Source organism: Eleutherodactylus coqui, chromosome 12 (genome assembly GCF_035609145.1).
Source record: "Eleutherodactylus coqui strain aEleCoq1 chromosome 12, aEleCoq1.hap1, whole genome shotgun sequence".
Taxonomy (NCBI): domain Eukaryota; kingdom Metazoa; phylum Chordata; class Amphibia; order Anura; family Eleutherodactylidae; genus Eleutherodactylus; species Eleutherodactylus coqui.
This window is the reverse complement of record NC_089848.1, coordinates 124531960-124538403: the sequence shown is the minus strand read 5'-3', so window position 1 is coordinate 124538403 and position 6444 is coordinate 124531960.

Genomic DNA, 6444 nt, shown 5'->3' with positions numbered 1-6444 from the left:
GAGGCCCACGGCCCACGAACTGCTGCAAGGTCTGACAGAGCAGACCGACTGCTGGCTTTCGCCGCTGAGCCTCCAACCGGGCATGGTCGTGTGTGACAACGCCGTAACCTGGTGGCGGCTCTGCAGCTCGGCAGCCTCACGCACGTGCCATACCTGGCCCACGTCTTTAATTTGGTGGTTCGGCGCTTTCTGAAAAGCTACCCACGCTTGGTGTACCCAGATGGTGAGCGGGGATGCTGCAATCATTAGCGTCACCATTCCTCTGCTATGCCTCTTGAGAAGTTCCCTGCAAAGCATAAAGGCAGACGTTTTGCGCTCGGAAACGGAGGCTTGGGAAGACAGTATGTCGCTGGATAGTCAGAGTACCCTCATGTCTATATCTCAGCGTGTTGAGGAGGAGGAGGAGGGGGAGGAGCATGAGGAGGAGGGGGAAGAGACAGCTTGGCCCACTGCTGAGGGTACCCATGCTGCTTGCCTGTCATCCTTTCAGCGTGTATGGCCTGAGGAGGAGGAGGAGGAGGATCCTGAAAGTGATCTTCCTAGTGAGGACAGCCATGTGTTGCGTACAGGTACCCTGGCACACATGGCTGACTTCATGTTAGGATGCCTTTCTCGTGACCCTCGCGTTACACGCATTCTGGCCACTACGGATTACTGGGTGTACACACTGCTCGACCCACGGTATAAGGAGAACCTTTCCACTCTCATACCCGAAGAGGAAAGGGGTTCGAGAGTGATGCTATACCACAGGACCCTGGCGGACAAACTGATGGTAAAATTCCCATCCGACAGCGCTAGTGGCAGAAGGCGCAGTTCCGAGGGCCAGGTAGCAGGGGAGGCGCGGAGATCAGGCAGCATGTACAGCACAGGCAGGGGAACACTATCCAAGGCCTTTGACAGCTTTATGGCTCCCCAGCAAGACTGTGTCACCGCTCCCCAGTCAAGGCTGAGTCGGCGGGAGCACTGTAAAAGGATGGTGAGGGAGTACGTAGCCGATCGCACGACCGTCCTCCGTGACGCCTCTGCCCCCTACAACTACTGGGTGTCGAAGCTGGACACGTGGCCTGAACTCGCGCAGTATGCCCTTGAAGTGCTTGCTTGTCCTGCGGCTAGCGTCTTGTCAGAGAGGGTGTTTAGTGCGGCTGGGGGAATCATCACGGATAAGCATACCCGCCTGTCAACCGACAGTGCCGACAGGCTTACAATCATAAAGATGAACAAAGCCTGGATTTCCCCAGAGTTCTCTTCTCCACCAGCGGACAGCAGCGATACCTAAACAATACGTAGGCTGCACCCGCGGATGGAAGCATTGTTCTCTATAACCATAAAAAACGGAGACCTTTTAGCTTCATCAATCTGTGTATTATATTCATCCTCCTCCTCCTGCTCCTCCTCCTGAAACCTCACGTAATCATGCTAAACGGGCAATTTTTCTTAGGCCTACAAGGCTCAGTCATATAACTTTTGTAAACAATGTTTATATGTTTCAATTCTCAATTCAGTAAAGCGTTGAAACCTGAACCAGTTTTTATTTTAACTGGGCCACCTACAGGCCTAGTTACAAATTAAGCCACATTAACCAAAGCAATTAATGGGTTTCACCTGCCCTCTTGGTTGAGCATGGGCAATTTTTCTGAAGTACATTTGTACTGTTGGTACACCAATTTTTTTGGGCCCTCGTCTACATTGTAATCCTAGTAATTTTTAGCCCACCTGCATTAAAGCTGACATTACCTCAGCTGTGCTGGGCACTGCAATAGGATAAATTTATGTACCACCGGTGGGTTCCAGGGAGCCACCCATGCTGTCGGTCCACACGGAGTTGTAACTGCATGTGTCCACTTCTAAAGAACCCCAGTCTGACTGGGGCATGCAGTGTGTGCCGAAGCCCACCTGCATTAAACCTGACGTTACCTCAGCTGTGCTGGGCACTGCAATGGGATATATTTATGTACCGCCGGTGGCTTCCTGGGACCCACCCATGCTGTCGGTCCACACGGAGTTGTAACTGCAAGTGTACACTTCTAAAGAACCCCAGTCTGACTCGGGCATGCAGTGTGGGCCGAAGCCCACCTGCAGTAAACCTGACGCTACCTCAGCTGTGCTGGGCACTGCAATGGGATATATTTATGTACCGCCGGTGGCTTCCTGGGACCCACCCATGCTGTCGGTCCACACGGAGTTGTAACTGCATCTGTACACTTCTAAAGAACCCCAGTCTGACTGGGGCATGCAGTGTGGGCCGAAGCCCACCTGCATTAAACCTGACGCTACCTCAGCTGTGCTGGGCACTGCAATGGGATATATTTATGTACCGCCGGTGGGTTCCAGGGAGCCACCCATGCTGTCGGTCCACACAGAGTTGTAACTGCATGTGTACACTTCTAAAGAACCCTAGTCTGACTGGGGCATGCAGTGTGGGCCGAAACCCACCTGCATTAAACCTGACGTTACCTCAGCTGTGATGGGCAATGCAATGGGATTTATTTATGTACCGCCGGTGGGTTCCAGGGAGCCATCCATGCTGTGCGTCCACAGGGACTTCACATTAGGGATTTGTACCTGCCAGTGTCTATGTATTTAAAACCCCGGTCTGACTGGGCATGCAGTTTGGGCCGAAGACCACCTGCATTAAACCTGACGTTACCTCAACTGTGCTGGGCACTGCAATGGCATATATTTATGTACCGCCGGTGGCTTCCTGGAACCCACCCATGCTGTCGGTCCACACGGAGTTTTAACTGCATGTGTCCATGTCTAAAGAACCCCAGTCTGTCTGGGGCATGCAGTGTGGGCCGAAGCCCACCTGCATTAAACCTGACGTTACCTCAGCTGTGATGGGCAATGTAATGGGATTTATTTATGTACAGCCGGTGGGTTCCAGGGAGCCACTTATGCTGTGGGTGCACACAGAATTCCCATTGCGGAGTTGTACCTGCCTGTGACTATTTATAAAAAAACCCGGTCTGACTGGGGCATGCAGACACCTTGACAGAATGAATACATGTGGCACATGGGTTCCCCATTGCTATGCCCACGTGTGCAGCTCCTGATGGAGGTGGCACAGGATTGGATTTCTCATTGCTTCTGTACAGCATTATGGGCTATCGCCCCGCCCCTTTTAAAGAGGGTCGCTGCCTGGCCGTGCCAACCCTCTGCAGTGTGTGCCTGCGGTTCCACCTCATGGCAGACGCACTTATAAATAGACATGAGGCTGGTGTGGCTATGAGGCCAGCGTGTGGCATGAGGGCAGCTGAAGGCTGTGCAGGGACACTTTGGTGTGCGCTGTGGACACTGGGTCGTGCGGGGGGGGGGGTTGGGCAGCATGTTACCCAGGAGAAGTGGCAGTGGAGTGTCATGCAGGCAGTGATTTTGCTTTGTTGGAGGTAGTGTGGTGCTTAGCTAAGGTATGCCTTGCTAATGGGGGTTTTTCAGAAGTAAAAATTGTTGGTAGGGGGGGGCCACTCTTGCCGCTATTGTGGCTTAAAAGTGGGACCTGGGAACTTAAGATGCAGCCCAACATGTAGCCCCTCGCCTGCCCTATCAGTTGCTGTGTCGTTCCCATCACTTTCTTGAATTGCCCAGATTTTCACAAATGAAAACCTTAAAGGGGTGGTCTCGCGAAACCAAGTGGGGTTATACACTTCCGTATGGCCATATTAATGCACTTTGTAATGTACATTGTGCATTAATTATGAGCCATACAGAAGTTATTCCACTTACCTGCTCCGTTGCTAGCGTCCTCGTCTCCATGGTTCCGTCTAAATTCGCTGGCAGCTTGCTTTTTTAGACGCGCTTGCGCAGTCCGGTCTTCTCCATTCAGCACGAGCCGCTTCAGTGTGCTCCCCGCTACAGCTCTTCTATGCATGCGCAGACGAGCTGTCACTGCTCGGGAGCGCGCTGAAGCGGCCATTCTGCACCATCCTCTGTTAGAGGAAGGTGCAGAAACTGGAGCTGCCCAGCGGAGAAGACCAGCCCAGCCCAGCCGCCCCGAGAAGCCTCCCAGGTAAGTGATGGGTCGGGGGGGGCTGCCGCTGCGCCGGGCTGCGCCGGGGGGGGCTGCCGCTGCGCCGGGCTGCGCCGGGGGGGGCTGTCGCTAGGCCGGGGGGGCTGCCGCTGCGCCGGGCTGCGCCGGGGGGGCTGTCGCTGCGCCGGGGGAACTAGCGCTAGGCCGGGGGGGCTGTCGCTAGGCCGGGGGGGCTGCCGCTGCGCCGGGCTGCGCCGGGGGGGCTGTCGCTGCGCCGGGGGAACTAGCGCTAGGCCGGGGGGGCTGTCGCTGCGCCGGGGGAGCTAGCGCTAGGCCGGGGGGGCTGTCGCTGCGATGGGGGGGGCTGTCGCTAGGCCGGGGGGGCTGTCGCTAGGCCGGGGGAGCTAGCGCTAGGCCGGGGGGGCTGTCGCTGCGCCGGGGGAGCTAGCGCTAGGCCGGGGGGGCTGTCGCTGCGCCGGGGGAGCTAGCGCTAGGCCGGGGGGGCTGTCGCTGCGCCGGGGGAGCTAGCGCTAGGCCGGGGAGGCTGTCGCTGCGATGGGGGGGGGCTGTCGCTAGGCCGGGGGGGGCTGTCGCTAGGCCGGGGGAGCTAGCGCTAGGCCGGGGGGGCTGTCGCTGCGATGGGGGGGGCTGTCGCTAGGCCGGGGGGGCTGTCGCTGCGATGGGGGGGGCTGTCGCTAGGCCGGGGGGGCTGTCACTGCGCCGGGGGAACTAGCGCTGGGGAGCCGGGGGCTTGCGCCGGTTACCTGCTGTCTGGTCGGCGGCTGCGGGGCGTCTGGTCGGCGGCTGCGATGCGTCCGGTTGCCATGGAGACACAGCTGGCGGCGTCTCGGGAGCGCGCACGTCGGGCTGCAGCGAGCGACTGGGAAAGAGCCGGCGGCCATCTTGAGGAAACTTTTATAACTTGCTGAAACGCTGGAACGGTAAGTACGAACCAGCTAGAAATGTCATTTACAGGGGGGCTTAGTAATGTGTGTTTAATGGGGGGGACTGGGCAAAAAAAAAAATTAACTGCTTCCTCGAGACATCTCCTTTAACGAGCATCGGCGATATACAAAAATGCTCGAGTCGCCTATTGACTTCAATGGGGTTCGTTACTCGAAACGAACCCTCGAGCATCGCGAAAATTTCGTCTCCAGTAACGAGCACCCGAGCATTTTGGTGCTCGCTCATCTCTAGTCTCAGTCCTTATGAGATTCTGTTTGGTTCGGCCCCTTGTCTAGGCCTATACTTTCCTCACCTATTACAGGTTCAATTTGAACATATGCTACCTCCATTGCAGGATGTCCGGTGGATTTGTGGTGATGGTAGGATGCGTGCAACCCTGCCCAAATTTTGGAAAGGTATGTGCGCACCTACAAAAGTACTCCTCCCCTTTCAGCTGTTCACAGCTGGGTGAATAGGACACACATCACACCCCCACCAGGACATAAATAGTCTCTTCATGGACTGCCATGTAATCTCCCTGGCGGATCTTTTGATGAAGGTATTTATATTGATGGAATAGGGGTACCCCGGGGAGCGCAAAATGAGTTTAAAGCCAGAAAACAGATTACAGGAGGAATCTTATCTGTCTTTTGTCCTTGGTGCACAATTAATAAAAATATTGATTGGATTAATTATATAAATTATAATCAACAGAGATTTGTAAACGACACCAGAGATGCAATACAAGGATTAATGGAACAACTAGGCTCAACATCCTCTATGGCCTTCCAGAACCGTCTTGCTTTGGACATGTTCCTAGCAGAGAAAGGAGGAGTCTGCAAGATGATTGGGGATTCATGATGCACCCACATTCCCAACAACACGGCTCTGGGGGGATCAGTGACTAAAGCTTTGCACGGACTACTAAGTCTATCTATTGAACTTTCGGGAAAAAAATTCTGGTGTTTCTGATCTATTTACATCATGGTTGGAGGACATTTTTGGACAATGGAGTGCTTGGATCACATCTCTTCTTACTATTTTGACTATTATAGTAATTGCTTTTGTAGTAGTAGGTTGTTGTGTAGTATCTTGTATACGCCGCATATTAGCAAAATCTGCTTAAAAGGTGATACCCACTATGATAGCACAAAATGGTATGTAAGCCCAGCTCCTATGTTCAGCCGGCTATGATCATTCTTGTATTGCTCAGAACAATAGTGAAATGCTATTGATAAAGGCTAGCAAACATCGCTAGGATGGACTGAGGTACTTCAAATGTTTACTGTTTTTCTGGGACAAGATAAGAAACAAAAGGAGGAAATGCCATGGAATATAAAGTGTTAAGTTTCAGAATGCAATAAGTGTATGTTTTTTACCTTGTATTGGACTATTGACCCTTAAAGAGGTTGTCCCGCGCCGAAACGGGTTTTTTTTTTTCACCCCCCCCCCCCCCCCCCCCGTTCGGCGCGAGACAACCCCGATGCAGGGGTTAAAAAAAAACAACGGGTAGTACTTACCCGAATCCCGGC